General features: G+C 42.8%; 1 long non-coding RNA gene across 3 annotated transcripts; it reads right to left on the bottom strand.

The window, feature by feature from the left end:
• Positions 1–15,778: 15,778 nt before the first annotated feature.
• Positions 15,779–16,599, bottom strand: LOC127925941 (uncharacterized). 3 transcript variants are annotated; one of them, XR_008122956.1, is made up of 3 exons: positions 16,306–16,599; positions 16,060–16,264; positions 15,779–15,978 (listed from the first exon to the last, which is right to left on the bottom strand). It is a non-coding gene; the product is annotated as an uncharacterized LOC127925941 (long non-coding RNA). The 3 variants fall into 3 exon arrangements; XR_008122954.1 differs by having other exon boundaries at positions 16,347–16,599; XR_008122955.1 differs by having other exon boundaries at positions 16,060–16,223; positions 16,347–16,599.
• Between the last annotated feature and the right edge of the window lie 720 nt (positions 16,600–17,319).

Below are 17,319 nucleotides of genomic sequence, written 5' to 3'. Positions count from 1 at the left end.
TGTCCTTTAGTTGTGGTTTCCTTGCAGCATATTGGACCATGAAGGCCTGATTCACGCAGTCTCCTCTGAACCGATGATGTTGAGATGTGTCTGTTGCTTGAACTTTGTGAAGCATTTATTTGGGCTGCAATTTCTAAGGCTGGTAACTCTAATGAACTTATGCATCAGAAGTAACTCTGGATCTTCCATTCTTGTGGTGGTCCTTAAAGTAATGATGGACTGTTGCTTCTCTTTGCTTATTTGAGCTGTTCTTGACATAATATGGACTTCGTCTTTAACCCAATAGGGCTATCTTCTGTATACCACCCCTACCTTGTCACAACACAACTGATTGGCTCAAACACATTAAAACCTCTTATGGCACATTAACTCTTGAAACTAAGGGGCACCTTTATGTGACGACCCTCCCACTCTGTCTGCCGTATTCTCTCTGTTCTTGTTTCCTTATTAGGATGCCGGTGGGCGGAGTTGGGAGGGTCGTCAGCTTCATGGGAAACACCTGGGCCAGGTGTCTCCCAGGATAAATAGACCTCTTCCACATTCATGGAAGAGACTCTCTCCATGCAGACACCTTTATGGATTGTGTTGTGGTTCTTGGTGGCCTTTTGTTTGTTTGCTTTGGCACCTTTCATCACCCTTCATTATCACATTCATGCAAAACACTCACTTACACTACTGATGACTGATTACACACACCATTGTATATTATACTTAGTTGCTTTAGTTAATAAATATATATTTTGCTACTCCTTATCTCCACGTTGTCGGGCTTTGAGCCGGTTCGTGACATTTAAGACTCCATAATGTTTCATCATTAGATGCTACAGTCCTCCTTTAAGACTCCATAATGTTTCATCATTAGATGCTACAGTCCTCCTTTAAGACTCAATAATGTTTCATCATTAGATGCTACAGTCCTCCTTTAAGACTCAATAATGTTTCATCATTAGATGCTACAGTCCTCCTTTAATACTCCATAATGTTTCATCATTAGGTGCTACAGTCCTCCTTTAAGACTCAATAATGTTTCATCATTAGATGCTACAGTCCTCCTTTAAGACTCCATAATGTTTCATCATTAGATGCTACAGTCCTCCTTTAAGACTCCATAATGTTTCATCATTAGATGCTACAGTCCTCCTTTAAGACTCCATAATGTTTCATCATTAGATGCTACAGTCCTCCTTTAAGACTCCATAATGTTTCATCATTAGATGCTACAGTCCTCCTTTAAGACTCCATAATGTTTCATCATTAGATGCTACAGTCCTCCTTTAAGACTCCATAATGTTTCATCATTAGATGCTACAGTCCTCCTTTAAGACTCCATAATGTTTCATCATTAGCTGTTACAGTCCTCATTTAAGACTCCATAATGTTTCATCATTAGATGCTACAGTCCTCCTTTAAGACTCCATAATGTTTCATCATTAGATGCTACAGTCCTCCTTTAAGACTCCATAATGTTTCATCATTAGATGCTACAGTCCTCCTTTAAGACTCCATAATGTTTCATCATTACATACTACAGTCCTCCTTTAAGACTCCATAATGTTTCATCATCAGATGCTACAGTCCTCCTTTAAGACTACATAATGTTTCATCATTAGATGTTACAGTCCTCCTTTAAGACTACATAATGTTTCATCATTAGATGCTACATTCCTCCTTTAAGACTACATAATGTTTCATCATTAGATGCTACAGTCCTCCTTTAAGACTCCATAATGTTTCATCATTACATACTACAGTCCTCCTTTAAGACTACATAATGTTTCATCATTAGATGCTACAGTCCTCCTTTAAGACTCCATAATGTTTCATCATTACATACTACAGTCCTCCTTTAAGTCTCCATAATGTTTCATCATTAGATGCTACAGTCCTCCTTTAAGACTCCATAATGTTTCATCATCAGATGCTACAGTCCTCCTTTAAGACTCCATAATGTTTCATCATTAGATGCTACAGTCCTCCTTTAAGACTCCATAATGTTTCATCATTAGATGCTACAGTCCTCCTTTAAGACTCCATAATGTTTCATCATTAGATGCTACAGTCCTCCTTTAAGACTCCATAATGTTTCATCATTAGATGCTACAGTCCTCCTTTAAGACTCCATAATGTTTCATCATTAGATGCTCCAGTCCTCCTTTAAGACTCCATAATGTTTCATCATTAGATGCTACAGTCCTCCTTTAAGTCTCCATCATGTTTAGAATGTGTCTGGAAGCGCTACTATTCTAATAATAATAATGTTATAATAGGTAATAACTAACTTTAATAACTAGGGTTAATACCTGCCTGGCGCACCAACAAAATCTTCATATTTACCCCCCTCTAACAATACCGCTACAGAATTAGCGTAGTAGGCCATGTAACTTAAGGTAATCAGAAATATTTAGGACTAACTTATTCCTTGACACCCATTCTGAAACTAACTGCAGCTCTATGTTAAATGTTGCAGTCATTTCAGTCGCTGTAGTAGCTGACGTGTACAGTGTTGAGTCATCCGCATGTTGTTGGTAAAGATTGAAAAAAGAAGGTGCCAAACAGCTGCCCTGGGGAATTCCTGATTCTACCTTGATTTTGTTGTACAGGCTTCCATTAAAGATCACTCTCTGTGTTCTGTTAGACAGGTAGCTCTGGTGCGGCAGGTAGCCTAGCAGTTAGAGCGGTAGGCCAGTAACCGAGAGAATGCTGGATCGAATCCCCGAGTTGACAAGGTAAAAAACTGTCGTTCTGCCCCTGAACAAGGCAGTCCTAGGCCGTCATTGAAAAAAATAATTTGCTCTTAACTGACTAGTCTAGTTAAATAAAGGTTACATTTAAAAAAATAACTCTTTATCCACAATACAGCAGGGGGTGTAAAGCCATACGTTTTTGTCAGCAACAGACTATGATCGATAATGTCAAAAGCCACAATGAGTCAAACAAAACGGCCCCAACAATATTTTTATCATCAATTTCTCTCAGCCAATCAGTCATTTGTAAGTGCTGTGCTAGTTGAATGAACTTCCCTATAAGATGAAAGTCTATATTTGTTTACTGTAAAATAGCATTGTATCTGGTCAAACACCATTCTTTAGGGTTGGTAACAGGCCGATTGGTCAGCTATTTAAGCCAGTAAAGGGAGCTTTACTATTCTTGGGGAGTTGAATGGCTTTAGCTTCCCTCCAAGCCTGAGGGAACACACTTTCTAGTGGGCTTAAATTGAAGATAATGCGAATAGAACTAACATTATCAGCTGCTATTATCCTCAATCATTTTCCATCCACGTTGTCAGACACCATGACAACATGTCATTGTTGATTTTTTCGGCCAAAATTTCATTGAAGGTGTTCCAAAGCTTTTTACAATCATTCTTCATGTCATTTATCTTTGTTTAATTGTGTACTTTCTTCTTTTTACTCAGTTTAGTCAAATGATTTCTCAATTTGCAATAGGTTTCCAGCGTCTGGTTGCTTGTTTGCCTGTTCTACAGTCTTTTAAAGATAGGGTCGTTGACTGGGACAGGCAATGTAACATCCATAATGTTTTAAGGAAAAGTTTTTGTAAAAAAAGGACCTTACAATGGATCATCTTGAAAATGTTCTTTCATCAAGGTTTTATATGGTCTATTGGTTTCTCTCTTTTCATTGGCAGAATCATTTTTCAGTGTTATGATATTCATAACATCCATATACACCAGTCTATCTTCCTGTCAACAAACAGAACTCTGCTGGTTGTCCTGGTAACAGATACCAGTCCACCTTCCTGTCAACTAACAGAACTCTGCTGGTTGTCCTGGTAACAGATACCAGTCCACCTTCATGTCAACTAACAGAACTCTGCTGGTTGTCCTGGTAACAGATACCAGTGGGCAGATCTATTTTATTTGTTCAAACTAAACTACAGCACTTACTTTGATGAGTCAAATCCGATCCTTTCTTCTCTTCTCCTCCTCTCACAGTTCCACTCAGCCCTGTTGTTTTCCTGCAGTTCACCAGCAGCACAGACAACCTCTTCATACCCAGCAGTAAGGTGCTACCGGGAGAGGCACGATACTTGTCCTGGTAACCATAAAGAGGGGACACAGACACATATCATTATGGATGCTGATGTCACTGTTGACATAAAGTGCTTTACAGAAACCCAGACCCAGATAGAGCAAGCTGTATGCTAGACCAGACCAAGCTGTATGCTAGACCAGACCAAGCTTTATGCTAGACCAGAACAAGCTGTATGCTAGACCAGACCAAGCTGTATGCTATGTATGCTAGACCAGACCAAGCTGTATGCTAGACCAGACCAAGCTGTATGCTAGACCAGACCAAGTATGCTAGACCAGACCAAGCTGTATGCTAGACCAGACCAAGCTGTATGCTAGACCAGACCAAGCTGTATGCTAGACCAGACCAAGCTGTATGCTAGACCAGACCAAGCTGTATGCTAGACCAGACCAAGCTGTACCATCTGGTGTCCTGATCTGGAGAGACTCTTCTCTGCCTCGTCAGCATCAGGATGTTGTTGAGGCTCCCCAGAGGATCCACCATAGTCATGTCTCTCTCCTGTGTGAACGAGAACATCAAACAGATGGTGAATCACAAAGGGTCTTACTAGAGGCATTAATATCTCTAAACAGCCTAAAATGCAAATGTAAAAGGGTCGTTTCGCGAAATGGTGCCTGTTGCGTCCTTTTGCGTCCCTTTGATATTTTAAGTAGAAATTATGCACCAATATTGAATTTTAAAAGCCTGTTATATTAGATGAGGGGAACTTTAATGTAGACCACGTGGAGAATTCAAAACATTGAATTGAAAAGTCCCTAAAATATATGAACCAATTGCAGATCGAACCTTTAACAATTCCTACAGTACTGAACAACATATTCAAGTGTAGAACTTCAGTAGAATGCCCCTATAAAACCACACATTAGTTCAACAACAGCATAGTTTGTGTCCCTGTTTTTAAGACAGTGCTCACTGGTGTTAATCGGATCTTCTGTCTCCTCCTCTTTCACTCCCAAAACGTCTTCCTCCTTCACCTTTATTGAGATAGCATCCTCTTCCTCTCTAAAATGTTCTTTCTCTTCTTTCACTGTAACAGCCTCCTCTTCTTTCACTATAACAGCCTCCTCTGCTTCCTTTTTAATTCTAAAATGTTCTTTCTCTCCTTTCACTGTAATATCCACCTCTTCTTCTTCTTTCACGACAATGTTCATCTCTAGAGCTTCTTTCTTCGTACAGCTGACATCCTCTTCTTTAGCAGGGGAATAGTAGTTTAGTGAACTCATGGTCGGGGATGTTAGCTAGCTAGTTAGCATTAGCGACTAGCCGAGTGCTAGGCTCAGTATCAATCTTTAACAGGTTTGCAAATTGAAAAGGCAAATTAGATTAAAGTTAACCAGTTGATACGTCAGCTGACATGTGTTTTAAACACTGGGTTTGCCGAATGTACACAAACATGGTCTAAAACGTCAATCTGTACGTTTTATGTTGTCTAGCAAGCTACCCAGGTGGTTGAAATAGTATCCGTGTTGTTGTTCATGAAGAACCGTCCCGTCCAGTACATTATACGTCACGCAAGAAGCATCACCTGAAAGATGCTCATCGCCATCTGCTGGCTGGAGTGGGTAACGCAGTTTGGAAACAATAGGTACTACACTTTTTGTGTTGGAAAGAACGTCATAATAATTTAACAATAAGCTGATACATTTTCTCTGACGTCTTACAACTAATACGTCCCTGTACACAGACGTAGAAGCTTAATATTGTAACGACCCTGGGTTTATAAGCGCGGAAATCGACCCTGCCGCACGAGCTTTTGCGGCACAGTCGATAGCGCGACGGACCTCGGGCTCGAAGGTCGAGGGTTCAAGACCTGCTCCCCGCTGTTTCATTACCATATGAATATGTGGATGATGAATAAATACTTATATGAATAGGTAGTGTGTTAATATGTGTGTTAATGTGTGTTTTCAATCAGGATCTCAGGGATCACTGCCTCAAACGACCTCATCACTGTCAAACGCTCCCTAAAACACTTCTGCGAGCAGGCCTTTCTAATCGACCCGGCCCGGGTATCCTGGAAGGATATTGACCAAATCCCGTCAGTCGAGGGTGCCTGGTCGTTCTTTAAATAAGCGTGCACCTTTCAAAAACATGTAGAAATAAAAACAGATATAGCCCTTGGTTCACTTTTTCACTTCAGACCTGACTGCCCTCGACCCGCACAAAAACATCCTGTAGCATTGAATAGTCCCCGCGATATGCAACTTTTCAGGCAAGTCAGGAACCAATACAGGCAGTCAGTCAGGAAAGCAAAGGCTTTTTCAAATAGAAATTAGCATCTTGTAACTCCAGAACGTTTTGGGACTCTGTATAATACTTATTCAAATAATACTACTTTTCCACCATCATTTGCAAATAAATTCATTAAAAATCCTACAATGTGATTTTGAGGATTTTCTTTTTCTCATTTTGTCTGTCGTAGTTGAAGTGTACCTATGATGACAATGACAGGCCTCTCTCATCTTTTTAAGTGGGAGAACTTGCACAATTGGTGGCTGACTAAATACTTTTTTGCCCCACTGTATATGCTCTAGTCGGCTGGTCCTCGCTACATATTCGTCGCCAGACCCACTGGCTCCAGGTCATTTATAAGTCTATGCTAGGTAAAGCTCCGCCTTATCTCAGTTCACTGGTCACGATAACCACACCCATCCGTAGCACGCGTTCCAGCAGGTATATCTCACTGATCATCCCCAAAGCCAACACCTCATTTGGCCGCCGTTCATTCCAGTTCTCTGCTGCCAGTGACTGGAACGAAATGCAAACATCTCTGAAGTTGGAGACTTTTATTTCCCTCACCAACTTTAAACATCAACTATCTGAGCAGCTGACCGATCACTGCAGCTGTACATAGTCCATCTGTAAATAGCCACCCAATCTACCATACTGTTTTTTATTTGATTTACTTTTCTGCTCATTTGCACACCAGTATCTCTACTTGCACATCATCATCTGCTCATTTATCACTCCAGTGTTAATCTGCTAAATTGTCATTATTCACTCCTTTGGCCTATTTATTGCCTACCTCCTCATGCCTTTTGCACACACTGTATATAGACTTTATTTTCTCTACTGTGTCATTGACTTGTTTGTGTCATTGGCTTGTTTATTGATTACTCCATGTGTAACTCTGTGTTGTTGTCTGTGTCACACTGCTTTGCTTTATCTTGGTCAGGTCGCAGTTGCAAATGAGAACTTGTTCTCAACTAGCCTACCTGGTTAAATAAAGGTGGGGGGAGAAATGTGTTATATGTGTTCTGTGTGTTCTGTGTGTTCTGTGTGTTCTGTGTGTTCTGTGTGTTATGTGTGTTCTGTGTGTTCTGTGTGTTCTGTTATGTGTGTTCTGTGTGTTATATGTGTTATATGTGTTATATGTGTTATGTGTGTTATGTGTTCACAGACCTTAGGAAGGGCTACAAACTGATCACAGACCTGTGGAAGGGCTACAAACTGATCACAGACCTGAGGACGGGCTACAAACTGATCACAGACCTGAGGAAGGGCTACAAACTGATCACAGACCTGAGGAAGGGCTACAAACTGATCACAGACCTGAGGAAGGGCTACAAACTGATCACAGACCTGAGGAAGGGCTACAAACTGATCACAGACCTGAGGAAGGGCTACAAACTGATCACAGACCTGAGGAAGGGCTACAAACTGATCACAGACCTGAGGAAGGGCTACAAACTGATCACAGACCTGAGGAAGGGCTACAAACTGATCACAGACCTGAGGAAGGGCTACAAACTGATCACAGACCTGAGGAAGGGCTACAAACTGATCACAGACCTGAGGAAGGGCTACAAACTGATCACAGACCTGAGGAAGGGCTACAAACTGATCACAGACCTGAGGAAGGGCTACAAACTGATCACAGACCTGAGGAAGCAGGATGTGTGGGCTTGTGGCACCATTCGTACCAACAGAGTGGGCTTCCCGAAAACCAAGGAGAATGACATGCCTAAGAGGGCTGATCGGGGGACCATGCGATGGATTCGTAAAGATGACCTGCTCTTTGTTAAGTGGATGGATGCCAGAGAGGTGGTCATGTGCTCCACTATCCACAAGTCCTTCAGTGGGGATCACGTCAACAGGCGTGTGAAGGATGCCAACGGTGCATGGGCCACAAAAAGGGTCCCCATTCCTGCTGCTGTGAAGGACTACAACAAGAGCATGGGAGGAGGTGTGGACCAGTCAGACGCTCTGATAGGCTACAACAAGAGCATGGGAGGAGGTGTGGACCAGTCAGACGCTCTGATAGGCTACAACAAGAGCATGGGAGGAGGTGTGGACCAGTCAGACGCTCTGATAGGCTACAACAAGAGCATGGGAGGAGGTGTGGACCAGTCAGACGCTCTGATAGGCTACAACAAGAGCATGGGAGGAGGTGTGGACCAGTCAGACGCTCTGATAGGCTACAACAAGAGCATGGGAGGAGGTGTGGACCAGTCAGACGCTCTGATAGGCTACAACAAGAGCATGGGAGGAGGTGTGGACCAGTCAGACGCTCTGATAGGCTACAACAAGAGCATGGGAGGAGGTGTGGACCAGTCAGACGCTCTGATAGGCTACAACAAGAGCATGGGAGGAGGTGTGGACCAGTCAGACGCTCTGATAGGCTACAACAAGAGCATGAGAGGAGGTGTGGACCAGTCAGACGCTCTGATAGGCTACAACAAGAGCATGGGAGGAGGTGTGGACCAGTCAGACGCTCTGATAGGCTACAACAAGAGCATGGGAGGAGGTGTGGACCAGTCAGACGCTCTGATAGGCTACAACAAGAGCATGGGAGGAGGTGTGGACCAGTCAGACGCTCTGATAGGCTACAACAAGAGCATGGGAGGAGGTGTGGGACCAGTCAGACGCTCTGATAGGCTACAACAAGAGCATGGGAGGAGGTGTGGACCAGTCAGACGCTCTGATAGGCTACAACAAGAGCATGGGAGGAGGTGTGGACCAGTCAGACGCTCTGATAGGCTACAACAAGAGCATGGGAGGAGGTGTGGACCAGTCAGACGCTCTGATAGGCTACAACAAGAGCATGGGAGGAGGTGTGGACCAGTCAGACGCTCTGATAGGCTACAACAAGAGCATGGGAGGAGGTGTGGACCAGTCAGACGCTCTGATAGGCTACAACAAGAGCATGGGAGGAGGTGTGGACCAGTCAGACGCTCTGATAGGCTACAACAATGTTCTCCACAAGACAATGAAATGGTACAGGACATTGTTCTATCACTACAGGACATTGTTCTATCACTACAGGACATTGTTCTATCACTACAGGACATTGTTCTATCACTACAGGACATTGTTCTATCACTACAGGACATTGTTCTATCACTACAGGACATTGTTCTATCACTAACATTGTTCTATCACTACAGGACATTGTTCTATCACTACAGGACATTGTTCTATCACTACAGGACATTGTTCTATCACTACAGGACATTGTTCTATCACTACAGGACATTGTTCTATCACTACAGGACATTGTTCTATCACTACAGGACATTGTTCTATCACTACAGGACATTGTTCTATCACTACAGGACATTGTTCTATCACTACAGGACATTGTTCTATCACTACAGGACATTGTTCTATCACTACAGGACATTGTTCTATCACTACAGGACATTGTTCTATCACTACAGGACATTGTTCTATCACTACAGGACATTGTTCTATCACTACAGGACATTGTTCTATCACTACAGGACATTGTTCTATCACTACAGGACATTGTTCTATCACTACAGGACATTGTTCTATCACTACAGGACATTGTTCTATCACTACAGGACATCAGCTAGCAGGACATGTTCTATCATTCTACTTCACCAGAAAGGACATTGTTCTATGTAATCTATCACTACAGGACATTGTTCTATCACTAAGGACATTGTTCTATCACTATAGGACATTGTTCTATCACTAAGGACATTGTTAATATCCTTTACAGGCATTGTATCTAGCAACTTCATTGATATGGCTGTGTACGAATGGTCCCGGGAAACGAACCTTCATAGAAAGCGCCATGCTATATAACTGAGCTATAAGAAGGATAATATGTCTAAAAAGGGGTAAAAAGGGCACAGTGGGGAGCGTAATCTGTGTCACAGGAATCTATGCCTTTACCGCTTGTTCTGTTACCCTCTGCTTTTATCAGAAAGAGACTGCTATGGGCAGGCATCAGCAGCAGGATATTGTGTAGGACTGTGGACTGAGGATCTACACCAGAAAGAGACTGCTACAAGGCCTGGGCATCAGCAGCAGGATATTGTGTAGAGGACTGAGGATCTACACCAGAAAGGACTGCTATGGGCCTGGGCATCAGCAGCAGGATATTGTGTAGAGGACTGAGGATCTACACTCAGAAAGAGACTGCTATGGGCCTGGGCATCAGCAGCAGGATATTGTGTAGAGGACTGAGGATCTACACTGGGCATCAAGAGACCCTGCTATGGGCCTTGGCATCAGCAGCAGGATGGTGTAGAGGACTGAGGATCTACACCAGAAAGAGACTGCTATGGGCTCTTATCTGCCGGCATATTGTGTAGAGGACTGAGGATCTACACCAGAAAGAGACTGAGGATCTAAAGACTGGGCACAGTGGGGAGCTATGGGCGTCGTTGTGTTCTGTGCATCAGCAGCGGGATATTGTGTAGAGGACTGAGGATCTTCACCAGAAAGAGACTGCTATGGGCCTGGGCATCAGCAGCAGGATATTGTGTAGAGGACTGAGGATCTACACCAGAAAGAGACTGCTATGGGCCTGGGCATCAGCAGCAGGATATTGTGTAGAGGACTGAGGATCTACACCAGAAAGAGACTGCTATGGGCCTGGGCATCAGCAGCAGGATATTGTGTAGAGGACTGAGGATCTACACCAGAAAGAGACTGCTATGGGCCTGGGCATCAGCAGCAGGATATTGTGTAGAGGACTGAGGATCTACACCAGAAAGAGACTGCTATGGGCCTGGGCATCAGCAGCAGGATATTGTGTAGAGGACTGAGGATCTACACCAGAAAGAGACTGCTATGGGCCTGGGCATCAGCAGCAGGATATTGTGTAGAGGACTGAGGATCTACACCAGAAAGAGACTGCTATGGGCCTTGGCATCAGCAGCAGGATATTGTGTAGAGGACTGAGGATCTACACCAGAAAGAGACTGCTATGGGCCTGGGCATCAGCAGCAGGATATTGTGTAGAGGACTGAGGATCTTCCAAATAATGTCATTCTAAAGTGTGTAATTTGGATGTTTTTTTTTCCTTCATTTTTTGGGGGGTGGGGGTGTGTTAGCATAGCATTTTTGTATGTTGTATATAGTTATTTGCTTGAAAATGTATCACTTCACCAATTTGGCCACTTGGGTACATTTGGGCAACTTGTGTGGGACACCTGGGTAACTTCATACTAAATGTCATATCGCTCGCTCATTCCTGACGTTACCAGTCTAAAACTTTACACACACACACTGCTGCCATCTCGTGGCCAAAATCTAAATAGCACCTGTGCTGGAATAATACAGTATGGCCTTTCTCTTTCACAAGCCCTTCAAAGATGATGTTACAAAAACAATAGTTTTTTTTTCTTCTTTGTGTTGTCTTTCACCGGATCTAATGTGTTATATTCCCCAACATTCCTTTCACATTTCCCTTCAGAGTCTTTCCTTTCAAACGGTATCCAGAATCTGCATATCTTTGCTTCAGGTCCTGAGCTACAGGCAGGTGGATTTGGGTTTGTCAATAATGGTGAAAATGGAAAACAAATGGGTGGATCCAACATTCATGAACCTTCACTGTCTTCATCGCTAAACTAGCAACAATAACTATTGTCTATTGTTATTCTGAATGACCTTCCTGGCCACCTATGACATCCTAGCTAAATACAATGTTGGTGTCAGTTTTGATGTCTTTGGTTATGCAAACATTTGTTTATTATATTTCTCATTAAGAATAATGTTTTAATTCTATATGGGTCACGCCTTGCTTTGGTCATGTGATCTCTTATGGGTCAATTATTTTGAATTAGAATCTAGTAATGATGCTCAATCACTTACAGTGCCTTTGGAAAGTATTCAGACCCCTTGACTTTTTCCACATTTTGTTATGTTACAACCTTATTCTACAATTGATTAAATAAAACAAATGTAATTTTTTTGGTTTAAATCACATTTATTAAAAATAAATATCATATTTACATAATTGTTCAGACCCTTTGCTATGTGACTCAAAATTGAGCTCAGGTGCCTCCTGTTTCCATTGATCATCCTTCAGATATTTCTACAACTTGATTGGGGTCCACCCGGGGTAAATTCAATTGATTGGACATGACTTGGAAAGGCACACACTTGTCGATATAAGGTCTCACAGTTGACAGTGCATGTCAGAGCAAAAACCAAGCCGTGAGGTGGAAGGAATTGTCCGTAGAGCTCCGAGACAGGATTGTGTTGAGGCACAGATCTGGGGAAGGGTACCAAAACATTTCTGCAGCATTGAAGGCCCCTGTTTTAGCCCCCTGCAGTAAAAGGTTATTCATGGGTTAAATGGTCTGTTTCAGTCATTAGTAAAGGGCACATTGTTAAAGAATACAGGTCGTTTATTTTGTGGTCTATATCCTCTCAATCATTTATTCCTTCATAAACCGAAAACATTTGTACCTAAACACAACATGTGTTCAAGGGCCCCTCTTGGTTCACGACCTCTTGACCTTTAAATCTGGGAAACTGACAACTATTTTAAAGTGTAAAAGTGATCTGTTTGGTCATCAGTAAAGGAAGCCTAGTTAAAGAGTACAATGACCCTTTCAAAGAGGATGTTATGAGGCCTATGGGGCTTTTATTTGGGGGGGTTGACTGAGACATCCCACGGATGTGGGTCATCAGTAAAGGGGGTTGACTGAGACATCCCTCTTTTTTGGGGGTAGAATGGGGGTAGAATGTATTTGTTTAGGTCATCAGTAAAGGGGACATCTTAAATATTACAATGATGCTTTCAAAGACTGACACATCCACCCCGAGAACTATTTTTAAAATAGTAAAAATAATCTGTTTAGGTTGTTAGTAAAACATATGTTTTAAAAGAAACCTGGGGGGCCAGGTTGTAAATTATTTTGTGTACATAAAGTTCCCCTGTGTGCAAGGGCCCCTCTGGATTCACAACTTCCTTAACATTCCTACCCAAGGTGAGAGAGAGAGAGATTTAATTCATTGAAGGTAATTTACATTTTCTTTCAAATATTTTATTCAAAAACTTTAGTCCAGACAAACATACAGTGGGGCAAAATAGTATTTAGTCAGCCACCAATTGTGCAAGTTCTCCCACTTAAAAAGATGAGAGGCCTGTAATTTTCATCATAGTTACACTTCAACTATGTCAGACAAAAATCCAGAAAATCACATTGTAGGATTTTTAATGAATTTATTTGCAAATTATGGTGGAAAATAAGTATTTAGGTAGGTAGGTAGGTATGTAGGTATCTCGGATAGAGGGGAGAGAGAGAGGGGAGTGAGGTAAGCATCAACCAGTGGGTCTTGCGACAGGTATACAGAGAGAACCAGTTTACAGAGTATAGAGTGCAGTGATGTGTCCTATAAGGAGCATTGGTGGCAAATCTGATGGCCGAATCGTAAAGAACATCTTGCCGCTCAGTGTATCCTACCATGACTATATCAACCCTACTCCATGTGTCTCTATCATGTATCCTACCATGACTATATCAACCCTACTCCATGTGTCTCTATCATGTATCCTACCATGACTATATCAACCCTACTCCATGTGTCTCTATCATGTATCCTACCATGACTATATCAACCCTACTCCATGTGTCTCTATCATGTATCCTACCATGACTATATCAACCCTACTCCATGTGTTGTCACTATCATGTATCCTACCATGACTATATCAACCCTACTCCATGTGTTGTCACTATCATGTATCCTACCATGACTATATCAACCCTACTCCATGTGTCTCTATCATGTATCCTACCATGACTATATCAACCCTACTCCATGTGTTGTCACTATCATGTATCCTACCATGACTATATCAACCCTACTCCATGTGTTGTCACTATCATGTATCCTACCATGACTATATCAACCCTACTCCATGTGTTGTCACTATCATGTATCCTACCATGACTATATCCAACCCTACTCCATGTGTTGCCACTATCATGTATCCTACCATGACTATATCAACCCTACTCCATGTGTTGCCACTATCATGTATCCTACCATGACTATATCAACCCTACTCCATGTGTTGTCACTATCATGTATCCTACCATGACTATATCAACCCTACTCCATGTGTTGTCACTATCATGTATCCTACCATGACTATATCCAACCCTACTCCATGTGTTGCCACTATCATGTATCCTACCATGACTATATCAACCCTACTCCATGTATTGTCTCTATCATGTATCCTACCATGACTATATCAACCCTACTACATGTGTTGCCACTATCATATATCCTACCATGACTATATCAACCCTACTCCATGTGGTGTCTCTACCATGTATCCTACCATTACTATATCCAACCCATCTCCATGTGTTGCCACTATCATGTATCCTACCATGACTATATCAACCCTACTCCATGTGTTGTCTCTATCATGTATCCTACCATTACTATATCCAACCCTACTCCGTGTGTCTCTATCATGCATCCTACCATTACTATATCCAACCCTACTCCATGTGTCTCTATCATGTATCCTACCATGACTATATCAACCCTACTCCATGTGTTGTCTCTATCATGTATCCTACCATTACTATATCCAACCCTACTCCATGTGTCTCTATCATGTATCCTACCATGACTATATCAACCCTACTCCATGTGTTGTCTCTATCATGTATCCTACCATTACTATATCCAACCCTACTCCATGTGTTGTCACTATCATGTATCCTACCATGACTATATCAACCCTACTCCATGTATTGTCTCTATCATGTATCCTACCATTACTATATCCAACCCTACTCCATGTGTCTCTATCATGTATCCTACCATGACTATATCAACCCTACTCCATGTGTCTCTATCATGTATCCTACCATGACTATATCCAACCCTACTCCATGTGTTGTCACTATCATGTATCCTACAGTCGTGGCCAAAGGTTTTGAGAATGACACAAATATTAATTTCCGCAAAGTTTGCTGCTTCAGTGTCTTTAGATATTTTTGTCAGATGTTACTATTGAATACTGAAGTATAATTACAAGCATTTCATAAGTGTCAAAGGCTTTCAGTGACAATTACATGAAGTTGATGCAAAGAGTCGATATTTGCAGTGTTGACTCTTCTTTTTCAAGACCTCTGCAATCCGCCCTGGCAGCTGTCAATTAACTTCTGGGCCACATCCTGACTGATGGCATGCTGTCAATTAACTTCTGGGCCACATCCTGACTGATGGCATGCTGTCAATTAACTTCTGGGCCACATCCTGACTGATGGCATGCTGTCAATTAACTGTATCCTACCACATCCTGACTTGATGGCATGCTGTCAATTAACTTCTGGGCCACATCCTGACTGATGGCATGCTGTCAATTAACTTCTGGGCCACATCCTGACTGATGGCATGCTGTCAATTAACTTCTGGGCCACATCCTGACTGATGGCATGCTGTCATTACCTTCTGGGCCACATCCTGACTGATGGCATGCAGTCATTCCTTCTGGGCCACATCCTGACTGATGGCATGCTGTCAATTAACTTCTGGGCCACATCCTGACTGATGGCATGCTGTCAATTAACTTCTGGGCCACATCCTGACTGATGGCATGCTGTCAATTAACTTCTGGGCCACATCCTGACTGATGGCATGCTGTCAATTAACTTCTGGGCCACATCCTGACTGATGGCATGCTGTCAATTAACTCTGGGCCACATCCTGACTGATGGCATGCTGTCAATTACCTTCTGGGCCACATCCTGACTGATGGCATGCAGTCAATTACCTTCTGGGCCACATCCTGACTGATGGCATGCTGTCAATTAACTTCTGGGCCACATCCTGACTGATGGCATGCTGTCAATTAACTTCTGGGCCACATCCTGACTGATGGCATGCTGTCAATTAACTTCTGGGCCACATCCTGACTGATGGCATGCTGTCAATTAACTTCTGGGCCACATCCTGACTGATGGCATGCTGTCAATTACCTTCTGGGCCACATCCTGACTGATGGCATGCAGTCAATTACCTTCTGGGCCACATCCTGACTGATGGCATGCTGTCAATTACCTTCTGGGCCACATCCTGACTGATGGCATGCTGTCAATTAACTTCTGGGCCACATCCTGACTGATGGCATGCTGTCAATTAACTTCTGGGCCACATCCTGACTGATGGCAGCCCATTCTTGCATAATCAATGCTTGGAGTTTGTCATAATTTGGGTTTTTGTTTGTCCACCCGCCTCTTGAGGATTGACCACAAGTTCTCAATGGGATTAAGGTCTGGAGAGTTTCCTGGCCATGGACCCAAAATATTGATGTTTTGTTCCCCAAACCACTTAGTTATCACTTTTGCCTTATGGCAAGGTGCTCCACCATGCTAGAAAAGGCATTGTTCGTCACCAAACTGTTCCTGGATGGTTGGGAGAAGATGGTCTCGGAGGATGTGTTGGTACCATTCTTTATTCATGGCTGTGTCCTGAGGCAAAATTGTTGTGTCCTGAGACAAGCTTTTTTCCCCGATGCCCCAAACAACCGGAAAGGGGATTCATCAGAGAAAATGACTTTACCCCAGTCCTCAGCAGTCCAATCCCTGTACCTTTTGCAAAATATCAGTCTGTCCCTGATGTTTTTACTGGAGAGAAGTGGCTTCTTTGCTGCCCTTCTTGACACCAGGCCATCCACCAAAAGTCTTTGCCTCACTGTGCATGCAGATGCACTCACACCTGCCTGCTGCTCTCACACCTGACTGCTGCCATTCCTAAGCAAGCTCTGTACTGGTGGTGCCCGATCCCGCAGCTGAATCAACTTTAGGAGACTGTCCTGGTGCTTGCTGGACTTTCTTGGGCACCCTGAAGCCTTCTTCACAACAATTGAACCGCTCTCCTTGAAGTTCTTGAAGATCCGATAAAAGGTTGATTTAGGTGCAATCTTACTGGCCGCAATATCCTTGCCTGTGAAGCCTTTTGTGCAAAGCAATGATGACGGCACGTGTTTCCTTGCGGGTAACCATGGTTGGACAGAGGAAGAACAATGATTCCA

Source organism: Oncorhynchus keta, unplaced genomic scaffold (assembly GCF_023373465.1).
Source record: "Oncorhynchus keta strain PuntledgeMale-10-30-2019 unplaced genomic scaffold, Oket_V2 Un_contig_6513_pilon_pilon, whole genome shotgun sequence".
NCBI classification, from domain to species: domain Eukaryota; kingdom Metazoa; phylum Chordata; class Actinopteri; order Salmoniformes; family Salmonidae; genus Oncorhynchus; species Oncorhynchus keta.
The sequence above is the reverse complement of the archived record's forward strand: the minus strand, read 5'-3'. Positions and strand labels throughout refer to the sequence as shown.